General features: G+C 41.9%; 1 protein-coding gene and 1 long non-coding RNA gene across 5 annotated transcripts in view; one reads left to right on the top strand and one right to left on the bottom strand.

Annotated features, from left to right (window-relative positions):
• The window catches only part of LOC309697815, a 332,892-nt gene that overhangs the window by 262,818 nt on the left and 43,988 nt on the right, over nt 1-26,086 (bottom strand). The gene's annotated exons all lie outside the window — the stretch shown is intronic.
• The window catches only part of LOC309697695 (actin-binding protein WASF3), a 55,309-nt gene continuing 34,425 nt past the window's right edge, over nt 5,203-26,086 (top strand). For 3 of the 4 annotated variants that reach the window (XM_082519812.1, XM_082519809.1, XM_082519810.1), the window contains exon 1: nt 7,867-8,146. The gene's annotated coding sequence lies outside the window, so the exon portion shown is untranslated. Of the gene's footprint in view, nt 5,224-7,866; nt 8,147-26,086 lie in introns of those variants that run through there. The other variant, XM_082519811.1, reaches the window with a different exon arrangement.

Genomic DNA, 26,086 nt, shown 5'->3' with positions numbered 1-26,086 from the left:
ATCGACACAGAAATCTGGTTTGTCTCGTTCTTGTATTATCCGGCGCTCGTGGGTTTGAACTTTTTATGCGTTGAACTTTTTTGTGTTATGTAGTGGATGTTTGTTTTTTTGTTTTATTTAATTTTTTTGTTTTTTATACCATTTTAATTGTGAATGTTTGTCTATGACACATTTTTATGAGTTTTTACAATTTATGTCACCATCCACATGATGTTTTTTTTCTGTGTGATGCTGCTATTTATTTATTAAAATATTATTCCAATGTGAGGACAATTGTGTTATTTGTACATTTAGCCACATTTGAATCCATCTTAATGGAAAGCAGCCTGTTTTTGGTGCTTTACTGATGGGCTATAACTAGTTGAAAGTTTTCTTTCGAACTTCTGATTGTTTGATTGTTGGAGTTTCTCTCTCTATTATTGTAGGCTCTTTATCTAACAATATAAAGCGCCTTAAGGCAGCTGTTCTTGGGACTTGGTGCTATTTAAATAAAACTGAATTGACAAGACAAACACACTGTGGAACAATAGTGACAAGAAAAGCTTAAAAAACAAACAATAACACTACTTTGAAAGTGGTGGCTGAGATGAATTTCGATTTCTTTCTTTTTCTGTCATCAAACCACAATCATCCCTCCTCTCTAATGATTAACACCTAGCAGTGTAATGTGGGGAATTTGATAATAACAGTACAGGGCCCAACCCCCTGTTCTGACACCTCACTCTGCTCTACTATTATGCTCATTCTACTGCAAACCTCTGCCAATCAGTGGAGGCTTTTATCCAAAGTGCTTCATGAACAGAGCTGAACCTGGAGATAATTAAACTCTTGGCTGTGTTTTAGTTTCATGCTCCATGCAGCGACCCATGTAGTAAAACCCAACATGAGTATTATACTCGTGCTGGCCTGAGTATAGCATTACCGCTTGATCTTGTGCATCTACGGTAAAATATGATTGTGGGCAAGTTTCCTGGTCCGTGCAGGGTTGGTATTAATACTGCTAATCAAATACTCAGTAATTACCTGAACTTCAATTGAGATTTCTTACAAAACACACTTCATTCAATTTTAAAGAGGCTTAAAGCTGTTTGGTGATGGATGACAGTGCTGTGAGCGCTACTTCATGCCTCTCGTGCTCGACTCTATAGTGAAAATATGACCATATTAATCAGCAGTCAACTGAAAAGGTTCCCATTCTTTTGATAGTCGGTGCATAAAGGTCCAGTGTTACTTACACAAGGGTCCACACTGTTACCACGCCAGCATACAGTACACTCATGAATATCATGCTAATTTTGAGCTGTTCTGTTAACTGTTCTTTTTTCCGGTTGGGATGACTGTACAGCATCTTTAATGATTTTTTTTTAATGAGAATTAGGTGCACAAGTTTGAATTTATTTTGGGTTTTCTCTAATCAACACAGGCTCAAATATATACATACACCCTCACTAATATTTGGTTAAATGTCCCTTACGTTGCACCCTGACTGGGTTGTTTTTGGTATCCATCAACAAGTCTCGGAAAATAATTCTGACTGGATATGTGACCACTCTGTTTGGTAAAATTGGTAGAGTTCATTTAAATAGACCTATTTATTTAGGTCTGAGCAGTTTTATAGTTTTCATAAATTTTCATTGGGCTTTGGAAAGACCTTTCCAGAAGCTTAATGTTAGCCTGCTTTATCTATTCCAAAGCTAATTATGATGTGTGTTTGGGAAGATTTTCCTCATGGAACACCTAACTGTGTCCAAGTTCCAATCATCCAGCTGTTGATTGGAGGTGAAACTGAACAATTTGGACAGAGTCCTTCTTCATTATTCCATCCACTTTGCACAATGTACCAGCATCACTGGCAGCAAAACAGCCCAGATTGTGATGCTACCATCACCATGCTTGACATTTGTTACAGTGTTCTCAGGTTTGAGAGCCTCACCTTTACTCCTCCACACATCCCTCTTATCATTGTGGCCAAATACATTATTTTATGTCTTGTCTGACTGTAGCGGGCCACTAAGGCAACTGCATAGAATGCAACCTGTCTCCAAACTATTGCAGTCCTGACTGCAATCAGTCTCAGATAGTTTGTTAAAGGTTTTCTAATAGCTGCTGTGTAATTTTTAAATGCAGACAGATTGCCTTCACGTTGTAATTTCTGTATTTCTGTTTCTAATCTATGAGTTAGTGGTGTGTTGATACAGCAAATGTTGATATCGATCCAGTTCCAAATGAATACAGAGTAAGTATTGGCAAAACCAATACCAATATTTTTAACCCATAATAGCTTATATAGGGGTGAGCAGGGTGTCGTGGTTAGCTCGTTAGCGTGGTTAGCTCGTTAACGTGTTAGCACCGTCCGGCCCCACCACAGGGCGATACACTGACAGCACTACTTAAAGCAATTCAGTTCAATTTTCAATTCAGTTTTATTTATATAGCACGTAATCACAACAACAGTTGCTTCAAGGGGTTTATATTATATTATTTATATTGTAAGGTAAAGACGGTACAATAATACAAAGATAGCAGAGAAAACACCAACAATCTATGAGCAACAGTGGGAAGGAAAAACTCCCTTTCAACAGGAAGAAACCGCTGGCAGAGCCAGGCTCAGGGAGGGGCGGGGCCATCTGCTGTGACCAGTTGGGGGTGAGAGAAGGAAAACAGGATAAAGACATGCTGTGGAAGCGAGCAAAATATTAATCATGTGGGCTCATTTCAGTGGGCGACACACTGAACTTAGAGGATAGAAACAAAGTATTGATCCTTTCACCCTATTGATCCAATACTTTGATCACTCTTTGGTAATGATACCATCGATACATGGATCAATCATCGCACCTCTGATGGATGAATCTGGCTGGACTCTGAATGTGAGTAGTAAATATGAATTTCTCTTTAGGTGTACCACAACGGGCTTGCAGTTATTCCCAGTTATTTAACATATTATCAAAAACAAATTGCATGTAAGGGTCAACCTGACCTCATTCAGCTGCAAGTTGAGAGCAGACTGACTTTTGCTTTGAAGATGGTAGCTATGAGTGGTCACATACCTGGTCCTCATCTTTGAGGCAACCACTTCAATGGCAACGAGTTGATTGCACACACTCACAATAATGGTTATTCTCTATTTTTCCTCCCGTGAGTGTAGCATAGGAAACATTTCTTCCCACCAGCAAACCTCCTAAGAAACCCATTCCTCTCTCAATCTTCATCATCACTTCTCACTGGCTTGTGCTCAGGTTATTGGAAAAGAAGCCTACACAAGCTTAAAAAATAAGTAGATCTGTATGTCCCTTCTGAAACTTTTTCTTTCACTCTTTTTCATTTCAGAGGCTGAAAACAAGTCACGCATCTCATACCACAATTTTCATTAGCAGTAACAATAAGAAGGGATCCAACCTTAATACACGTCATTACAATCATCATAATCAATCAGCAGTCTCCTTATCTTCACTTCATCTTTTCCCTTCACCTCCCTCCCACCTACAGTTGTTCTGCTCCCAGCCAGTGGCGTCCTCCCCACAGTCTGTAGCTTCACAGGGTTTATCATTTGATTCTCAGTCACAAGATGGCAGCAGAGCAACCCAAACAATGTGATCAGAGTGGTAATGAACAACTACAATGTCATGAATCTCCACAAGTACAACAGGTAATGAGAACGAGCCACCGCATGACATCACCCCCGTTGTCCTCTGTTTCACCTGTTCTGAGTAAGTCTCACTTTGCCAGATCCAGGTTTCCTGCTTGTATATCAGGCCAGAACATGTGAAGCATACTGCATGCAATAAGTCATCCCCTACACATCCCTCAGAAGTCCTGGTTATGCTAATATAGGCAATTAAGCATAATGGCACTGCAGGGAAGCATAACGGAGCCAAATACCCGCGAATAAAAGTGGACAGCTACATAAACACATAATTACATGTGGGTAAGTTTACAGGATTAATCGTGTTTGTTTATGTATTTATTTGCTATTTACTGAGCTCCTTTCTGGGTGGCAAATCAGCACCACGGACAGCGACACAGAAGTCAGCACCCAGGACAGAGACAGAGGTGACATATGAAGCAACAGCGCCACTTTGTGGGCGAAAGGGGGCACAGCAGCAGTGTGTAAGGTTATTTATGAGGACTGGATAAGCTGCTTCTTATCCAGGGTGATTTTACAGCTTGTTGACAGACAGGTGGAGCTGTAAAGTGGCTCCGGGAGCAACGCTGGCTCAGACAGCATACCTGGTGGCCCGATGAAAGGCATCTCCAACACCTCCGTGAGCTGCACTGCTAAGCCATATACCATGATTGGCATCCTTTTACAGAGATTGTTGTACTGACCGGGCCAACGGGTGATACAGTTTCCTTTTCACTTCAGTAGGTGGATGGTTGGTGTTAGTTAAATTGCTGTTTCAAGCCTGTCCCTTCACACCACATGCTGTTCACATGTGAGTCATTTTTTCCTCCTGTGGTCAGCAGTCTGGAGCAAGAACACAGAACAGTTTGCTGATTTAGGACATAAACTAGACTCCAGATACTGTCTTTAGTCATTGATAAAGAATATTTCATTGATAAAAATATGAAGAGCATTTTTCTCTTTCAACAATCAACCTTAACCTTAATACATACACACGCACACACATATATATGTGTGTTTGTGTGTGTGTGTATATATATACATATATATATATATATATATATATATATATATATATGTGTGTGTGAATATATATATATGTGTGTGTGTGTGTGTGTATGTATATATATATATATATATATCTGTGTGAATATATATATGTGTGAATATATATATATGTGTGAATATATATATATATGTGTGTGTGTGTGTATATATATATGTGTGTGTGTGTGTGTGTGTGTGTGTGTGTGTGTGTGTGTGTGTGTGAGAGAGAGAGAGAGAGTGAGTATGTAGGGGGAGAGAGAGAGACAGTGCTTATACACATATTCACAGTATCTAGTAAAGACAGGTGTAATTATGATAATGATGAGCTAAGAACACACAATCAGTAACATCAGGGTGGATAAAGATATAGTTAGTGTTGGAAAATAAATGACACCAACCTCTCCCACAGGGGAACTGTAGAAAAGGGGAGAGGCCGAAGAGGTTCCCCAAATTTATAGGGTTGCACCAAAGAAGAAGGAAAGGATGAGGAGGGGCCCTAACCGATAATGAAGATAGCTACAAGCTACAGGCTTAAAGGTCCTAAACGTCAGGTATACCGGGAACAGTTTGGGGATTCCATTTTGTGTAAATACAATAATGTGTAATATATATATATATATATATAGAGAGAGAGAGAGAGAGAGAGATTATACTTTCTAGTTGTTCTTCCTTAATTAAAGAGAAACGAGCCTCCGATCGACGTGTATTTAAATGGAAGTGTCGTATTCCCGGAGGCCTGCGGCGGCTCTGCCTGCTCATCCCCGCTCTGCTACGCGGAGTGTGGGTGGTGGTCCTCGGCCGCCGCCGGCAATCGTCGGAATGCTTCGGACAGCGCACGCGCTCTTTCGCCAATCTGCTGCAGCCCTCTGATTTGACAGCTGCGTCAAGCTAGCGGAAGGTAGCAGCGAGAAACGGCGGCTGTTAAAGGGCCTCAGCTGTCAGCATAAAGGTCTTAAAACGATTGAAAAAATGTAGGTAAATATATTTATGCAGACCAGCGTTTAGCTGCTCTCACTACCATCTTGTAAACGTTTTACTCTTGCTGCTATCCTTCTGTGAGCATCATAGTCCGCACAGAAGAGGAGGCTGGGGTGGAGGTGGGGAGTAAATAATAAAACAGATAAACTAAAGGACATGATGAGATGTAGTTTATGTTTCTAGCTCAGCTGGCAAAAAATGGCAGGATTATTATAGTTAACTGAAACTAAAACTGTAACAAGACAATCCACTCTGAAACGAAACTTAATTTAAAAAACAAAATAAAAACTTCAAATAAACATAAAAAGCCAAACTAATAAAACAACTTAAACAAAATAGAAAATACAATATTAAAATAACTGGGCCCTAGCCATCAGACTTGCCTCTTCCCGTTGATTTTTTTATAGGCTTTCATTTCATGTCCCTCCTCCCCTGTAATTTTCCCAGATTTCACTAATTATTTCACAGCAAATTTCATTAAAATTCCTTTTTAATCTAAAATCCATGAAATGAAATTCATGCTTTGAAATAGTCGTGTCATTTGTTTTATAATGCTTTTTTTAACACCCTCTTAAAAATACAAAAAGTCATGGACATTTTAGCTCGTATAAAATGTAAATCTGAAGGAGACTGCACATTCAGAATGTAGAGTTACCTGGCCTGTAGCATATGTGGAAAATTTGGACAAAATTGTTATAGCACAATATCCTGTGCTTGACCAGTCTATTTTTTAATAGCTGAAATGATAAAAACATGAAAAATCATACTTCTTTTTAATGTTGTTACTACCATGAAATGTCACTGAATCGTTGCTGTGACCCAGTGCTGATATTTCTCCCTAAGAAAGAAAGGAATGTGTAATGACCTGTTAGTTTGTTTATCATGTTCAAATTTTGTGATATAGTAGAAACCAATAGTAGCTTGAGTCGGGGCCACATCAAATGTGAAAACCACTCAAAGTTTTATATTACCCACAATTTTCTTTGTCTTCAAACGTCACAATGACATACTAAGCTTTGGATTACTTTGGTTAAGTTTTAAAGCCAACTCTTCTCCAATCTGATAGTTAAACACAGAAAAATACACCATTTTAGTATGTAATCCAACATAGATCAGAGGTCACGGCCACATTTATGTGGAAATATAAAAGCAGGCTGATGTCGTCATATTGTAATAAAAACGTAATAAATCCAGTTTTATTATAGCTCTTACCCTGTGGAGAGAGTTATACTGTGTGAGTGCTCTTGTTCTGATAGTTACAGATGAAATGATAAAATCATGGAAAAATTGCCTTTTTTTCCCCTTTTTCTTGTTTTTTTTTTTTTGTTGTTGTTTGTTCACAGTGTTACTACCTTGAAATGGCACCCTGCTGATATTATTTATCTTGTGGCAGTTAGTGGAGTTAGGTTAATTGGTTATTCTAAATTGCCCATAGGTGTGAATGTGAATGCGAATGGTTGTCTGTCTGTATGTGTTAGCCCTGCGACAGACTGGCGACCTGTCCAGGGTGTACCCCAGCTCTCGCCCTATGACAGCTGGGATAGGCAGAAGAGAGTGGATGTATGGAAAAGCTGGTAATGGACAGTAAAAGGATACAGCTGGTTACAGACTCATGCAGTAAAGAGGATGTATTTTGTCTCACAAGACAACCAGTGTACTTACTTTCAGTTCTATGTCCACTATCACCCCAGTGTCCGCGCCCGGCTAAGTCGGAAAGGCATGAGTCTGGGTTCGAGCCCCACGTTGGGTGTTAGTGTTTTGTGCTATGACCTTAAATCATTCACAAGTATGATGCTACGAAGCTACAATGATCTACTGTGAAGTCTGGCTTATAGTGGAAGCAGGAACAAGTTCTGGTTCTTCCAGTCTGCAGAGTGTAATTAATCCCGATCCATAAATAAGGCTGTTTTTTTTCATCGGAAGGCCAGTGGTTCATTCCAAAATCCTCTACTCTATATGTTGACGTATCCTTGAGTAAGTTACTGTATCTCGAGTGCCTCTGATCACCTGCACTGTAAATGCTTTTTTGTTTCTTTAGTATTTCAGATTCAGAAGAATTATTACTTTACATTATTGTTAAGCACTTTGTGATTTGTATCTTTGAAACGCGCCGTGTAAATACGTTTTACCTACTTGTGTGTAAGAAACCTAAAAAAAAAAGAGTAGACTTTTATTTTGAAGGACAAATCGGAAGTGGTTTCTCAGTACGCCAGATTGCAGCTTGGCGGTCATCGGGTTAGACGGACGCTGCCTTGGAAACGACATAAATCCGGTCCACGCGAGCAGGGACCCAGATTTCTCCACTTCAAAGGCTTCCGCTCCTCTGCCCGCTCCGCCTCTTCTCCATCCAACCATCCATCCTCCCTCCGGCCCGAGCCTCCAACACGGTCGTTCCGAAATGAAATGCGGAGCAGGGTGAGAAGGAGAAACGGTGAGAAGCGTTTAAATAACCGAGAGAGGAGAAGCGGAGAAGGTGACGGGAGAGCCCGAAGCCAGGTAAGAGGGGGCGTCTAAAAATCGGTTTTGCGTTTGACAGCGATGGTGTGGACACATGCCCGCTCCCCTTGGGAGCTGGTACACGGGGGAAAGGGAAAGGGAGGGCGCATTTGTTGTTGTTGTTGTTGTTGCATCACGGAGCTGCACGCGCAGAAAACACGAAGCCCTTTGATAATCGAGAGGAAAGAGCTGCATGCTTCTTTAGGACGGCCGGGTTTCACACCATTTTCTCCCTCCTGTAATCCCTCCATCTCTCCCAGTGCGGTTGGTCAGGTGCCTCTCCTCCCCTCTCTCTCTCTCACTGGCTGCAACAAAATGTCAGCAGTTGGGAGAATGTGTTGTGGGATTTGGCTGCAAACTAGCTTGTGGCGGCTAGAAAAAAAGAGCAGTGGGGCTTATGCAGGAGGTGTGCAGGGTGTGGGGGGATTAGCGTGCGCAGAGGATCCACTTTGTCTCTACGTGTCTGTCCCCCCCGTTTTTCTGTCTCTGCGTACCTGACTTTGGAATTTTTGGAATTCCTGCAGATATTTTAATACGTCCATACTGACTTAAATTGGCCATTAAGCTGTGCTTTCATGTCTTTAACCGTGAAACAGGCCTCAGTCAGATCAAAAAGATTCCAGATGAGTAAGTTTTTATTATTGTGGCTCCTCTCTTGCTGCTTCTGCTCCCGAGGATGCTCCTGTTGCTCCTGTGTTTAATTTAATTAATTAATTCATTTCATATTCCCAGTATGGAGGCCTGCTGCAATGTGAATCCAGCCAACTCAGCCACCTGGAGGGATTTGTGCACATTATTGGCTCTCTACCATGTTTTATTTAAGCAAGAGGCAGGGGATAATGGTCCAAAAAAATGGGGTGGGGCAAAGGAATTAAACACTTGTCTGGTTGTCATCCAAATCTTTATTATTTATTCAGTAAAATTTAATCTGTTGTTTATTTGTATCTATATGTTCCAAACAGGCAAAAGTGGTTAATCTTTTGTAAGCCCGGCTAGCTCAGTCGGTAGAGCATGAGCCTCTTAATCTCTGGGTCGTGGGTTCGAGCCCCACGTTGGGCGCTGCACTTTTAAGACAGAACCTATTATGGATGGTTTATAGTTTAATGCCCCTTTTCCATTTATACCTCCTTGGATTTACTCAACTGGTTTACCATTACAATCAAGTAATGGTTGTTGTCAAAGCAACATAGCCCAGCGTCCTGTGACATAATTGGTACGAGTCATGAACGCTTCAACAAATGTGGACGTCGAGGCAACAATATACCTGCTGCTCGGTCTGTGGCTTTTCATGTATCTACCACATCGTGTTTTTGTTTTTGTAGCCATTTTCCTCATTGCCGGGTTTCAGAAATGGATGTTTTGATTTTTTGTGAATGAGACACTCTAATAACTCATTGAGTGACGCCACTTACCAGCCAATCGGTGGCCTGCATGACCTGCTCGGATTGCTTGGAAGCCCGGGCGAGCAGGCACCATTTAGTACAAAGTACTATGACCAAATGGAAAACCCTTAAAATCGTGGCGATCTGAGTAAGTACTAATGGAAAAGGGGCTCAGCAAACTACAAGTAATTACTATAAAGTCTGGCTTATGTGCAATCTGTTACTCAGAAGGTAGAATAGGCCACACTCCTACCACTTTGCAGAGGAGAAGCTTCCTTTGGCGTAACACCGAGTCCTGATGCATCAAGTGGAAGGTCTTATCGTTCAGGGCATAGAGGAGGTTGTTTCCTCCTTGACAAGGGTTGGTGGTTCAATCCTCAGATGATGACAGTAGCTTTAGACCTCTCTAAACACTTGGTTTCAGATTTCTTTTTTTCTTTTTTCTTTTTTTACCAATAACTCTATATGATGTCAGTGAGTGCAGAGCACCGAAGCCCCACCCACCTCTAGTACAAACCTTCTGTTTACATTAAGCAGCCAATCAGAATAACAGCTTTATCTGCATGGATTGGATAGGATCTTAAAGTGAGGCCTCTACCAGTGTAAGCGATCCAGGAAGTGGAATGACTTCAAGATTTGGCCACTGAAAATAAGTGCTCTGTTATGAACTAATGTACTGAGTCCAGTTCTGTGAATCCTTTCAAGTCTAGACTCCAGCCTGGGTGAACAGTGATTAGATAATAGGCTTCTTTTATGTGCGTTTGTGTAGCTGCTGTATTCATTGGAGACGGTGCTCAGAGAGGCTTGCGCTGATTTCTTACATAAGCGAATCATCGAGGAATAAGGGCGAAGAGCGGTGAGCACTAAATAAGCATAAACGCTCCAACAGGGGACACACAGCACAACACACACACACAGATGCCTAACTGTACACACATAAACACATTCGTACACTCGTACACAGAGTTACTTCAGGGCTTGAAGCAAAGACAAAGGAGGGGCGATGCTGTGCTGGGTGACAAAGGCATGCGCTCTGCTGTGGCCACAAAGGCTAGTTTTCTGGTTTTCAAGGGCTTTTTACATGCATAATCCCCCCTTTCCCCCCAAAGGTATTTTTAGTCCACTTACAGTTACTGATGCCCTGACTACAGCCAATTAGACAACACTTGTGAAAATACATTATTAATGTGTACAGGCACTAAACTAAGGTCTGTTTTGAGGAAGTTATTTCCTAAGTGTTTTTACTTAATGCATTATGGTGCTATTACTTATTAGCCTATTACTTAGCAACATCCATTAAGACTTGTTGAGCTTATCTAGCAAAAATCCATCCGCCCATCCTTACACAGTGTTTTGTACTATTTATTTGTTTGTAGATCCACTAATTATTTTGTCATTCTTAGAACTTTGGTGTGTTAGAACCTTTGTTTTCTTTCTTTTTTTTACATGGGAACTGAGCCAGACTTGCATTTTCTTCTCTTGAGTAATGAATTAAAATTCCTGCAGTGATTCAAATATCTAATCAGCCTCCTGGCAGTAAATTGATGCATCTATTCATGTCGATGTGGTCAAGATGATGACCTGCTTATATGGTATGTTGTACCCCTGGAAATGAAAGTAGTTTAGGTTGTGTAAGCCCGGCTAGCTCAGTCGGTAGAGCATGAGACTCTTAATCTCAGGGTCGTGGGTTCGAGCCCCACGTTGGGCGATTCTCTTTTAAGACAGAACTTACATCAGTTTACTGTCATGTAAGCTGCTGAAAAACAAGCTTTGGGCATCATACTGAATCTTGGTGTGGAGGTTGTCTCCTAATTGTGAAGGTTTTTGGTTGAATCCTCAGATTCTGTAGTCTGCATGTTGACAAATTCTTGACAGTCAATGAATCCTCTGAATGTGAACTTTTGGTTAATAAAGCTTGTGTGTGTGAGTGAGGCTAGTGGTAAGAAGTCATTGCAAGAGCTCCTATCAAGTACCAGTCATTTACCACTAAGCCACCAGCTTGTATTAATGTATTAATCTGCACACTGGATGAACTGTGGATTACACAGTGTGCAGATTAATACATTCTGACTAACAGCTTTCACAATTAGGCAGACTTTATAGCAATTATCTGTACTAGACCGTAAAGTCCTAAAACACTAACGCCCAACGTGGGGCTCGAACCCACGACCCTGAGATTAAGAGTCTCATGCTCTACTGACTGAGCTAGCCGGGCTTGCACCGCTGGATGAGTTTTCGAAACACCACTGGCTACTTGAATATTGTCCAGCAGGATAACACACCATGGCCCAGAGCTCAAATCACCTCAGACTGGTTCACTATACTTAAATGGCCTCCACGGTCACCAAACCTCAATCCAATAAAGCAGGAGACTGAACAGGAGATTCTCGTCATGAATCCTGAATCATGTCAATATTTACCAAAATCTCTGAGTCTCGATTTCCACTGCAGCTTTTGGAAGATAGAGTCTGAATTTGGCATGAAACAACATGAAAGCACGGCTCCATCCTGCCCTGTATGGTTCAGGATGATGGTGGTGTCATGGATCCTTTAAACACCACAGCCTTCCTGAGTGTTGTTCCTGACCGTGTTCCAGCATGTGACCAGCAGAATAACACACACAGTAAAATTACTGGAACATATCTTTCCTTTAATCTCATAAAAGAAACAAGTTAGTTCGACTCGTCCTTTATCCACGCTTTGCGATGAAGGCTGTGTTTATGTTCAGCACCAGGCCTGTTTATGAGCGTTCTTTTCAGAACAAGGATCAAATATAGCTTCAGCCCTTTGTTTGTGCCTCACTCCTCTGAGTTTCTGGTCTTTTAGAGACCTCACGGCCCCCTAGATTCAAATGAAGGTTGTTGTCTAAAAGTCACATATGAGTGCTTATTAGCTCTGATTCAGTGATGTTGATGCTTGAACTCTCAGTTTCATCCCTGCAGAAATAAATGGGTAGCTTCCAGCCGGAAACAGCCTTCCATCTTAGATGAGTTGTGCGTGTTTTTTTTCTGACTTTGTGAGAGATTTAACCCTCAGTCTCCCACGTTTGCCTCAGAGGATGATTAGGATTCCATCAGGAAGTGCCGTGTTTTCACCAAAATCTGTATTTCAGGAGTCAGCCGTTCAGGGGATCCTCTTTTTTTCTCCAGTAGAAGGCACATTATTCATTTTCCAGACATGCATTTGCTGTTCTTTCCTCCCTGAGGGGCCTGTTCTGGTATTGAACCTCCAGCCTGTTTCTCTGCCTCTGAACCAGAGCTGGTCAGCTTTAAACATTTCCAGGTGACAGGAAGTGGGGATTTTATTGTATTATTGCAACAGATCTCTGCCTTCCTCGGATTTTCCCTCCAACACGTGTTCAGTTGTGGTTAATGGTTTGAATTACTTCTGAAGATACACAGCAGGCTCTTCAGGGTGCACTCACGCTGAGTGATGTGGCCGCTTAGAGGTGGACTCTTGGGCTTTTTTGTTGTTTGAATAACCATCTGACATGCTGAATAGGATCTGTCTGTCGTGAATTTTCCATGCTCTGTTCTTACTTAAAGGTGGTTGTATCATATTCGCTTAGAGCCACTGCCCCATTTACTTCTCATGAGTGTCTTATTTTTGTCTTAAAACATAAACAGAGCTCTGCTCAAATATGTTTTTTAAATATTCACTTGGCAACTTAAAAGAAAGCAGTGTTTTCCATTAGGTTGTAGTACCTGGTACCAGGTACTTTTTTAGTGCCTGCTTGCCCGGGTTTCCAAGCGATCCGAGCAGCTACTAAAATGTGCCATCGTCAGACTGCATCCCACTGATTAGCTGGTAAGTAGCGTCACTCGATGAGTCATGAGACCATCTCGTTCATAAAAGTTAAAACCACCATTGTTGAAACCCAGCAATGAGAAATATGGCTACAAAAACCAACACCCTGATCCCCGAGTCTAATGAAAAGCCACAGACCGAGCAGCAGGTATATTTTTGCCTCAACGTCCACTTTTTGTAGCGTTAGTGTTGCATATTAATTACGGCGCAGGACGCTTGGACGCATTGCTACAATGGCGATCACGCACGTTAGGTAGTACTGGATTATAATGGAAAACCAGTTGATCCGAGTCGATTCGTGGCGATCAGTGGCGAGCCAATAAGAGTAGGTACTAATGGAAAAGGGCCTTTAGACTGCGTTGCTATAACAACCCTACCCACATTGAGGTGGTACTCAGTTGTAATGGAAAATGATCAAAACAGAGTCGAGTCTAGTTAAGTAGGCGCTAGTAGGGTGAATATGAGTGTGACCTGTCCTCGTGCACCCCACCTCTCACGCTATAATAGCCGGGATAGGCTCCAACTGGAATTGAGTAAGCAGAAGAAGATGGATGGATCAATGACTGCATGTCGAATATGTACCAAGCCTAAAGTGGTTGAAAGTAAATTTTTTAGTTGATTTGCATGTTATAGATGTTGTTCTTTATATCTTTCTGCTGTTTTCTGTGTGTACAAACCTCACATTCCCCGTTTCTTACTTGATTTCTCCTGCTGGCTGCACTGTCAGAGTCCATTTATTATTAACTTACTTCTGGTGCACCGTTCTTTAGGGAAATTATTTCAGATTGTTGGCAGGAAATATTTACTTTTTGTCTCTCTCAGCTGGATGCGTTTCCAGGCCGTGTTTTCCCTCAGAATCTGCAGAATGTGATATTGTTTTCTCACCCGGTCGTCAGGACCTGAGTGCTTCTGTTCTCAGTGGGAAGAGCCACTGCATTCATTTATGCACGGCTCTCTGAAGGTTTTAAACAGGTTGTGGTCTGGATCGTTGCAACACCTTGAAATGTTTTCTTTTTCAGTCATTCTGTTGTAGATCTGCTGGGATCGTTGTCCTGTTGCATGACCCAGTTTTAGAGTGTGAGATGTTGCCCTTGGGTTGTTTGATTATTGAGTGTTTCTCTCTGTTATAGGGTCTTTACTTTTAACTGTTGTCTTTTGATGCTATATAAATAAAAGCTAAAATTGAATTCGGTTGTTTGCAGTTTCTCTGAATATTGCATAGTCTGAATTTTGGGTGAATGTGCTGGGACGTGCGCTCCTGGTAGGATTGTTTATTGTGGTAACGCACACCTGAATGCTCCAAACCACCAAAACTTGTGCTACAGCGGCGCTCACATTTGCTGATGATCATTTAATCAAGTGCATTTGATTATCTTACCTCCTTATCTCCTATGAAAGCAGTGAGCGTGTACTTGTATCACAGGACGTCATTGCTTTAATAAATTTGTTGTCTCTTGTTGTTTAAAAGATGGGAGCAGTCACCATGGCGACATGGTGGGTGCTTGACCTTATAATTCAAGTATTTTCTTCCTACTTTTTTACAATGTAAGATTTTACAAATTTACTTGATCTAATACTTTATGAAATCACTGTTTTCTGCATCTACTAAACCAAGTAACACACTTACTTAATTACTTACATCTGTAAATTTGAAAACCTCCAATTATTGAGTTTTCTGTTATTCCATACGAGTCATTTTTCATCGAATATGTCGTGACAACATGTCGCCTTTCAGAGGAGGCCCGTGTTCTGCAGCTCTGCGTGTCTGAGGTGTTTTCTGCCAGAGTTAATCAAAAAGTGGAAAATGTAATGTTGTAAAGTGAAGCTTTCTGTGGGCTGAGGCTTGCACACTGCTGCTCGACAGACAGCTTGGATTGCACTCAATTCCCCGCTTCCTGTGAGTCTGACGGTGCTCTGCTGTGCAGCAGCGTTTCACTTGGCCAGAAAAAGCAAATCTGTGTGGGATGGATGGTCTGCTGTGTTGCAGCTCTGACTTTGAACTTAGACGGGTTTTTTTGCATGAACGCCTTCATCGCCACATTAGAGCAGAACATTCAGCTGTGAGCGTGTCACACATCGTTAAGGAAAGAGCAGTTTGTCAGTGGAAGTACTTGTTACATGTGCAGTGCAATAATGAGAATGATGAACCCTTCAGCTTTTAACAAATTCCACGTCGTCTGTAACACTGCAGCTCTGCAGTAGAAGAAAACGACGGGGCGTTGTGAAATAGAAGCCCTGAGCCTGACCGTTCAGCACTGCTGACAGGCTGCTGGGCCAGGGTCACTCACCTCTAAGGTCTTCGCTAGCTTTGCTTTAGCATGCTGTCTGCATGCACGGATGCCTGCAAACAGCCAAAGTTGTTGTGGAAGTGCTATAAATATGTCCACGACGCAGTTTACTGTCACGCTCTTGTGCTTTCATGCATTAAAAATGACAAAATCACCCACCCCACCACTTCACCCTTTTCCTCCTCCCTTCCTGCACAGCTAGCTTAAATCAGCTGATAGCAGTGCGTGTACACAGGAATAAAAGCCACGTTTGAAGGTTTTTTCTTTTCTCTCCACCCATTGTGCAGATAATTAAAGAGCCTTTGTAATGACATAACTGTAACTGTTGGGTAGTTAATTGGAAATTTATCAAATCAAAGGGGATTTCTTTCAGTTCTGCTAATTTAAAAATATTCTGTTAGTATTTTAAAAGGCGAGATATGCTGTCTCTAATGATCTTTAGACTAGGCCTAGTAACTGTAAAGCAATTTCATTTTTTAGAAGCGAAGAGTAACAGAAATGGGGAAAAATATAGTTTTACCAAAATGTCATGAGCACAAAATATGCTTCAGCTGTGGTGGAGAAAGTTATTTAAATGAGGAGTCTTTCAAAAATGATGAGTGCTGAGTAGGATGGAACGCAGTGCTGAGGTCAAACACTGTCAGGAAGTAAGTATATCTTATTCACTTGCATTGTATTATTGTCTTTAAAAATAAATAAAACTGAATTGAATTGAAAAATTGAAAAGTGCGTTTTAAGGACAAAAATTTCATTTTTTTTTTTACAACACAAAATGAGATCCAACAGTTAAAGTGACACAAATGGATAAAACTAAAAAAAGGCAAGTCTGCACAGGCCTTATTTTTCCTTGAGTAAATTACATAATCAAGCACAAAAACGTCCAGCGCAGCAAAAATGATACAAATTAAACCAGAGATTCTGATTTTCTGATGTTTCTACTGTTAGCATGTAGCTCCTCAGCTTTAGGAGTCAGAGAGCTGGAACCAGCAGATTTTCTCGCCTGAGCTCGCCGCGTTCCACCTCCCCAATTTTTGAACTGGGAGCAGTGAAACTGGGACACTGTGAGGCATCACATCCACAGCTTTAATGTGACCCGTCTCCCCTCGCCTTCGTCCCAGTATCCGGGGCTCACCGCCCACCAACCCTGCACCAGGAGGCCCAGTTTGCCTGTGTGCTGTAAGTGTGACAGTGTCAGGTCACACGGTTCTGCTGGATGACTTGTTGCAATTGCGCTGAGGTCGGCACATTTAATTGTGAGGGTCGCAGAGGGGTGCGAGGGGAGTTTTCACAACACACACACACAGAGTGGTGGACTGAATGCAGCTCAGAAACACTGCGCTCACTGCATTCATTCTGTGGCTGACCTGTTTACTAACCACATTAGTGGAGGATAAAAGAGGGCATGGAAAATGATTGTGTGTCTGAAGCGACTGGCATCTGCTATTCTGTGGCCATATCTTTGGAATAACTGTTCTCTATATTTATTAAGGGGTTAATCAGGTAGTTCCTTAATGCACCCCACGGAGTTTTAAAGCAGTCCCTGCAGGACTCCGTGAGGAAAGCTGTTACAGCTGTGGTCATTGCGCTCTTCCCCCTCATGTGTTGCTGATTCCATCCTCACTTCTCCTCCTCTGTCTCACCTTCAGCTGTCACCGATTGCAGCGGTGTCCTAGTTCTGCTATCCAGCTCCAACACCAATCATTTGCTGTGAGAGCTTCAATGATTTATAGTTAATTCATACTAGGCCTGGTTACCTCGCACCGTGCCCGAGCACAGTTGGCCCCTCCTCCTCCCCGTCTCCGATGCAGGCCCAAGCACGCTCCATCTCGCTTCAGCATCTCAGCTCCTTCCTGTCACGCGCACTCTCCTCGTCTTTAATGCACACGCATGTTTCTAAAGAAGCGCTCTGGCGGAGCACAGAAACGTTAATTATTTAGAAATTGTGCGGTTAAGAACGTTTTTGAGGTCCGTGCTTGGGCAAGGTTAGTGACCACACTACATTTGTAACATGTACAAATGCTACCGACTCCACACCCCAACCCACGTGCAGCAATCACACCAGATACAAACTGGACTTCAGGGATCGGCTGTGCTGGGGATCAGCGAGCATGAGTAAAGCTGTAGTGTAAGCAGCACTCCTCTCTCTGTTTCATACTTCTGTGTGATTTAGCTCGAGGCTGCTCGGTAGCTTTTTTGTTATCTAACAAGCTTTGTGCCTGTAATCTACTTAGCATAGGTGCTTGCTTTTGTTTTTGGTTTTGCTTTTGGTTCTATAACCTCTTCTGATCACTAATCTCAAGAGACTGAGGCAGTGTTCATTACCTCATGCACCACACCTGTGTCTGCTGTGGTGTATGGGTTGTGTCGGTTAAGCACTACCCTTTTCCCCAAGGTCACTGAGGCCTAGAGACTGGTTGGCAATTGGTTGGAGGTCGCTATGGAATTTGATTACTAAAGACCCGGTCACGCAGTCACACACGCCTAGAGACCTGTTAGTGGTAACCACCAATCAGTAGGGAAAAGGGCTGTAAATGCACTGCATCTGCTTGAGCACTTAAAGCACTTTGTACTACAAGCCTCGTTCTCCCATTCACTTTTTTCCTTGCCTAAGTGCTTTCTGTGTAACACTCACACACTGCTCAACAGGAGCACACACCAGTGTGTGAATATTAGCTAAAGCTTGCCCAGTCTGCATATTTTGGCATGCAGTTAGCGAGTGCTCGCAGACAAGGAGGCGTCTTCCATGCAAACAACCGCGGCAGTGACCAAAGCAATCACAGGGAGGTTTTTGGTGTTGCATCTAAATAACCTAGCAACTGCCAGCAACCACTGTCCAACCGCTCAGGGAACACACATTTTCTCCCTGCCAACCTCCAGTCCCTAGGCTTGTGTGCCTGAGGCCTTACCAGGCTAGCTAGTGTTAGCTGACAACTGCCTGCTCCGCCCTCTTGAAGAATGTAATCAAATCAAATCACTTTTATTGTCACATCACATGTGCAGGTACATTGGTACAGCACATGTGAGTGAAATTCTTGTGTGCGAGCTTCACAAGCAACAGAGTTGTGCAAAATACAATAATGTAAACAAGCAAAATACAAGAATGGCTACATCTGAAACTAATAAATATATGTACAATATATAATAGTATATGCATTTCTGGATGTGTATACTAAATATTTTTCTACGTGTGTGTGTGTGTGTGTGTGTACACATATTTTACAAATTAAATAGAGTAAACAATAAATAAAATGTAAATGTGTCCATGAAGAATTTAAAGATTAAGGCTTTAAAATATGTTCATCACAGTGGATACATTTATCTTTTATCTATAGTCTGAGTAAAAAGGCAGAGCATTTGCACACTTTAGAAACTGCACAGTTGGCCTCCACAGCCATGTTTGTGAAGAGGGGCGAGAGAGCAGTAACCGGGTGCACGGCCCGCTCACCAGTTATAAATAGGACTGGATATTAGGATTGATTCAGCTTTATCTTTCAAATCCAGACCAGCAATTTGACCATAAATGGTCTCTTTGTTTAAATGATCCATGTGGCAAAAAAGGATGATGAATTTAGGAAACGGAGCCAGAACCCTGATTCTGAATGTTATTGCAAATGCTGCTGGACAGTCAGGAGTGTGTGCACTTGGTGTTTATCTGATATGTTTTGTCTTTAAAGTAGCTGTTTCATAACAGCTCATCTGCATTCAGCCTCACTTAAGAGGTACTGTAGGCACACACACAGACACTGGAAACAATGAAGTGACTGAGATCCCTCGCAAAACTCGATCGCCTCGGTGTAAACTCTCTTCTGTCTCTCGCAGCCCTGCTCTGATCGCCAAAAAATGAAAACGCTTCCCAAGAAACCATGACAACAACTCCACAGAGTCTGCTGGTTCTTCTCACAGAAGGAGGGGGGCAAAAAAAAGGAGAGGAAGTAAAAAGAGAGCGTTAAATCGCCCGTCTCTTCTTCTCTCTTTTGCATTATTTGTTTTTAGTGAGGATTAGCGCAAAAAAAAGGTGTGCATGTGTGCTACCGCTGTAATTGACATCGTTTTTGCAGAATTGCTCCTCATCCAAGAGCATCAACAAATGCAGACATCAAAGAGAGCTGAGCCTGAGCGGGGGGGAGGGCGTAAGGGATACAGTTAGTTAAAGGATGAGGGAAGAGGGGAGGAGAAAGGAAGCAAGAGTCAGCGTGCTGGGGGTTGGGGGTGGTAGAAATGAAGCTGTAACTGACATCGCTGCTGTTAACATTCAGTGTGGTTCATGCAACATAAGAAACAAACACTTTTCTGCTCTTTTCTTTGCATCGAGCCTGCCTTTTATCACGTGATTTTCATACAACACTCGTCCCACTCATTTTGTTTGTACATAGTTTTGTAAATGTTTTATTATTTAGTGCTTTGTTCTGCTTCGTACTCGCGGATGCCTTTTGTTAGCTGACATTTGGCGTTCCACCAAACTGAGAGCTTCCCAGGCCTGCAGAGCAAAAACCAGAGTAATCCTGACTTAGAATAAAACATTAGCTCTGTTTCACTGTGTTGGCTCGCTTTGCTGTTGTCATAGCTGTGCGCTCCCAGACTGTCAATCAGGCTTGGCTGTACAAGCCTAGCTGTTAACATTACACAGATATTAGTGTTTGCTTCTTGGCTCCACAAGGTTCTGAAGAGCTGCATGTTTCTTCATCCAGAAAAAAGACGTTAAATGATCTTAGTCATGAAAAATGAGTTGTTTATGATGTTTTCGTGTGGCTCCAGGAATATTTCAGATTTCTGATTGGTCAAACTCCATAAGAAGAACTCAAGGCATGTTTTACAAATTGTTCATCTGTTCATCAACATATCTTTCTCTATGGATTTTATACATAATGGGTCTCTTTACTGTTTTAAATGTGAATAAGCAATAGTTTTGTAAAATTTCTGTCACTTGTGCTTAAACCCTGAATTCAAGGTTCAAGGTTTTGGTCACTTCATTAGCTACACCCATTCGCCTGTTTGGTAACTTGATGTTACATCCCCCAGGAGGATGTCTCTTCTCCCTATTAACCCTTTGTTTTGTCCAGGCTCCACCTCCTCTGTCCTGATTGGATGCTGTGCAGAGTCCGGCTGATTGGTAATCAGCAGAGCACTATTTAAGGCCTGTGGAGCTGTGCTTCTGGGCCCTCCGGCCATTTTGGTTGCCATACTGGTGCAGGCTTGCATGCCTTTGTATTTTGTGTGAGCATTATTGTTTCATGTTCAGACTGCTTGTAGGGGAGAGCTGCCTTTTGTTTTGACACCCTGTTTTCTCCTGTTTATGTGTTGTTAGGTAGGTTATGGTTATAGGTTGTATATTTTGTTTCTTTGGAGTTAGGTAAGTTTCTTTTATTTCTACGTCAGGGATGTTTTGTTTGTTATGTTGGCCTTGGCTCTCCCTGACGTTACACCTCGGTCTGAACCCACGTCCCATCACCAGTATTAAATAAACCTTTTAAATTTACCATCTTGGCTCCTCCTTCTCTATCCACATTTATGTTCGTCCCTTCAACCCCCTAGACTAGCCAGGGGACGTAACACTTGAATAATGAGCCGTATCACATGGCACTGCTTTAAGGCATGTAGATATGATCAGGACAGCCTACTCAAGGTCAAACTGAGCGTCAGAGTGAGGAGGAAAGGTGATTTTAAGTGACTTTGAGTGTGGGATGGTTGTCGGTCTGAGTAATTCACAAACTGCTAGTCTGCTGGGATTTCTCACACAGTCATCATGAGTCTGAAAGTCTGAAAAGGAGAAAACATCCAGTGGGTTAAAAGTTATTGTTCAAGCGAGAATGCAGAGGAGAATTGAAAGAATGCAACAAGCTGACAGGAATTCACGCACATCATGTGTCATCCTTGAACCAGTTGAGCCAAGACCGCATTGCCAACTGACCTCTCAGCCCATGTGGGTTGTTATAATCTCACCTGAGAGAAACCTCATAAATTCATCGCCCAACATGGGGCTCGAACCCACGACCCTGAGATTAAGAGTCTCATGCTCTACCGACTGAGCTAGCCGGGCTTGTATTGGCATTCAATCTTTCTGAGTAAGACCTTCTACAATAAGTCAGACTTCATAGTGTCTTGATGCATGCTCAATCATCCAGGTAAGTAGATCCCAAAAATTGATTCTGTTCATCTGGACGTAGCGTTTTTAGTGGGAGAAATGTTTCGTCACTCATCCAAGTGACTTCTTCAGTCTCAGCTGACTGCAGGTTTCCCCTAAACAGTAAATTTGCATAATGACTGAAACCAGCCCACTGAAGGAACAGTGGGCTGGGAGGTCAGTTCCTTAATCATAATTATGCAAATTCTCATGACCATTGATCAACAACCACTGACTAAAACCCACTGATCAATGGCCATGAGTACCATTCACAGAGAGTTGGGGAATGGCTGCAATCACAGCATTGTAAGATTTGATCAACTAGATAGAAACTGACCTCTCAACCCACTGGGGCTGTTGGACTCTTACCTGAGAGCAATGTCATATTAAGTTCTGACCCAAAACTGCATCGCCCAACGTGGGGCTCGAACCCACGACCCTGAGATTAAGAGTCTCATGCTCTACCGACTGAGCTAGCCAGGCTTGTGTTGGGGTGGCCCTCCCAAGGAACTTTCTCTTCTGCAAACTGGAAGAACTGCTTTCTAAGCAAGACCTTCTACAATAAGTCAGACTTCATAGTGTCTTGATGCATGCTCAATCATCCAGGTAAGTAGATCCCAAAAGGTTGATTCTGTTCATCTGGACGTAGCGTTTTCAGTGGGAAAATCCTTTCGTCTTTCGACTGCAGGTTTCCCCAATCTTAGTAACAGTACATTTGCATAATGATTGAAACCAGCCCACTGAATGAACAACGGACTGTGAGTTCCTTGATCGTTAATATGCAAATTATCATTGCCATTGATCAACTAGATTGGAGCTCACCTAACAGTACACGTGGGTTGTTAGACTCTTACCTGAGAGCAACCTCGTAATTTCTGACCTAAAACTATATTGCCCAACGTGGGGCTCGAACCCACGACCCTGAGATTAAGAGTCTCATGCTCTACCGACTGAGCTAGCCGGGCTTCTGCATGCAGTGGCTGTGTGAGGGATATTTTCGTCACACACCCTGTACCACTTAATTAAAGTTAACTATTGTTTAAACCCCTACCTGGATATTGTTGCTGACCATGTTCATCCCTTTATGACCACAGTGTACCATCTTCTGATGGCTGCTTCCAGCAGGATAACACACCATGTCACAAAGCTCACATCATCTCAAACTGGTTTCTTGACCATGACAATGAGTTCACTGCACTCAAGTGGCCTCCACAGTCACCAGATCTCAGTCTAACACAGCACCTTTGGGATCTGGTGGAACGGGAGATTCTCCTCATGGATGTGGAGCTGACAAATCTGCAGCCCAGGAGGACCTCGATAAATATGTCAGTAGTGGGTATTGATCGGCCTTCATGGGGAGTGGTTGGATTGTCTTTCACTGCATACTTTGGAACAAGACCCAGTTAAAACCTTCAGATTTAATCAGGTTCATGTTTGAGTGCTTATGTTTACAGTTCAATATACGAGCTGTCACTTCTAAAACAACATGTCTTCATACTGTTTCACAGTCAGGGTGGTGCTTTGCAAATTAGCACATTTTAAGACTGCAGACTAACGAGTTAGTATTAAAAGTAACAAATATGAGCTTATGCAAATCATTCCCTCAATTTACACTTGAATTCACCGCACACACAATCCGCTGTTAGCCCGGACTTTAATCCATTTACATTAACACGCGCCCTCATAACACTCAGCCACGATCTTCACCTCTTCATTCTCACATGAGCTGCACCGCTTGTTCGGACCAGCCTGCATGTTTTACACAACAGATAAAAGGACACAGGTCGCAATTCATTTAACACAGAGATGTTTGTGGTAGCATGTGGAAGGCATATTCTATTTTCTTATTGTTTTCTTGCTCTGTGAATCACTTTGAGGTTTGTACCGTGCAGCCATGCAGAATTAATCGAGGCAGTTTGTAAAACCTCTCTGTTTCATCATCGTGAACAGGGATGCACCATGAAACACTAATCCGCTTGTGAGGCGATGACATAACAACTCTTTTTTTCTTGTCAGGCTTTGAATGAGGCACTTTTTGAACAGCTCCAAAAAGCTGCTCTCCACTCGCCTCCAGCTTTTCATAAGCACTTATCAAGTAATCAAGTCTTAAGTGTGGACATTAAGTTCACGATCAAGACTTTTTCGTAGAGAGTAATCCAAAAAAACATAACAGCATATTATTGATTTGCTTTGTGTTATAAGCAGGCTCATCTCAGTGTAGTTTCACGGTACAGGGTGGGCCATTTATATGGATACACCGTAATCAAATGGGAATGGTTGAGAATAAAGTTACGTTGAAACCAAGCACACCATTGTTTTTCTTGTGACATTACCAATAAGTTTGATGTGTCACATGGCCCTCTTCCTATTGAAAAAACAAAAGTTGTATCCAAGATGGCCGACTTCTAAATGGCCACCATGGTCACCACCCATCTTGAGGAGTTTGCCCCCTCACATATACTAATGTGCCACAGACAGGACTTTAATATCACCAACCATTCCCATGTTATTACTGTGTATCCATATAAATGGCCCACCCTGTAGATCCTAAGTATGGATTTTTGCAGAGAGCAATTTAACTCTTATGCTACACCCAGTGGTGTCAAAAATAAGGCCTGGGGTCCAGAATCGGCCCACTAAATGTGAAGGAGGGCATAAATTTTAGGCAGGTTCAGATGTTTTACAGCTTTTCTAAATACCTCATGGCCATTCATACTACAGCAAAGTAAATAAACAATGAATGTTCCTGTTTTTTCACCGTCTACTATGGAAATTTATGATATTTTGACTGTCTGTTCATTTAAAACAAAACACAATTTTTGTACTTTTAAGCTAACGGAACATATTCTGTAAATTTATACATTTACTTGGGCTTCAGTTGTAAGAAATTTAAATTTAAGGACAGATAATATTATTTTTGTTTAACAGCTCTGGCGTCATATTTATATAAATTCTTTCTGTTACATTTTCTCCATGCGGGCTTGCTTTCTGCAGCATTAGTGGGATTTTAAACAATATCTTTTTATTAAGAGTTTTTCTTTTATACATATAAAGAAAAAGAGAAGAAAAGGATTACAGATGATCTGTACATTCGGGGTAATTAGCCTGTACATTTAAGGCTGTGAAATAGAGAAAAAAAATTTTATATAAACATACTTATAATATTTAACAAAAATAACATAATCCCTGCAAAATGATCCCATTCATTCCCACCCAGGTCACTTCACCTAGACCTGCACACTGTATTTCCACGCCTGACATAAGAGAGTTTGCTGAAAGATTCTTATAAATTTTGAAGGGCATCAAGGAAAGGACCCCACATGTTTTTAAATTTCCCACTCCATTAGTCTGCTAATCATAGACGTGACTGCGTGGCTGATGTTCTTTAAAGTCACATGCATGCGCATGGTGACATTATGCAGAACCAGCTAGCTGTCGCGCAAATGGGACTCTTAACTTAGCCCAGTAAGTGTTCTAATTATATCGTTAGATCGAATCAGTGCTGGTCGTTTCCATTAGTTACTGCACAAAGCTAATTAGCTGTGCTTATACTAGGGCTGAACGATATATCGCATTTGCGATAATATCGCGACATGATCAAGTGCAATTTTCTAACCGCAAAGGCTGCGATTATACTGCGATTATAAGGCTGTCCAAATTACTACCATATCCCAGAATTCATAGCGCGGCCCAGCCAAACTCCAGTTTCCAGCAATGGCGGCCGCTACTAAGTTTTAAAATTACTCATACTAATCTTTCTGGGTCACAAAATAAACTTTTAACATATTTTCAGGCGAGAAAGTAGTTGTGTAAACATCAAATATCTGCTCGGTTTATCAAGATATCCCATATTTGCAAAAGTGCTTCGACGTTTTCAGAGGCGTCTGCTACCCACCAGCTCGACAGCTAGCCGGGAGCTCGAGGATTACTGATGCGGCCGAGAACGGCACAACTCCCGGCACATCATTTTCAGATCACCGCGGAGTTTCGCTGCTCGGGTTAAACGTAATATATAAGTCACTTAGACAACCTAAAAATGTTATTGTTGGGCTTTTTTCAGTGTTTTGTTTGTTCGTGAGTAAATCGGTTTGGCTGAGATTAAAGTTATTAGATTAGATAAAATAAAACTTTATTAATCCCCCGGGTGGGTTCCTCCTTGGTTTTCACACAGCTGACTAAACGTCAAACAGAAAACTTATTAAACAGAAGTATGAGACAGTCGAGAATTTACACCAGTGTCTGGTTATATTTTAGATAGCAAGAAGCAGACGGCCGAGTTTAATAAACTCCACCGAGACAGCGGTGACGCTAATCAGAACTAGCCTTCTGATTCAGAAGGCTA

This window comes from Aulonocara stuartgranti (assembly GCF_965226115.1).
Source record: "Aulonocara stuartgranti genome assembly, chromosome: 3".
Lineage (NCBI taxonomy): Eukaryota > Metazoa > Chordata > Actinopteri > Cichliformes > Cichlidae > Aulonocara > Aulonocara stuartgranti.
Note: the sequence above shows the minus strand (reverse complement) of the source record. Positions and strands in the feature narration are given on the sequence as shown.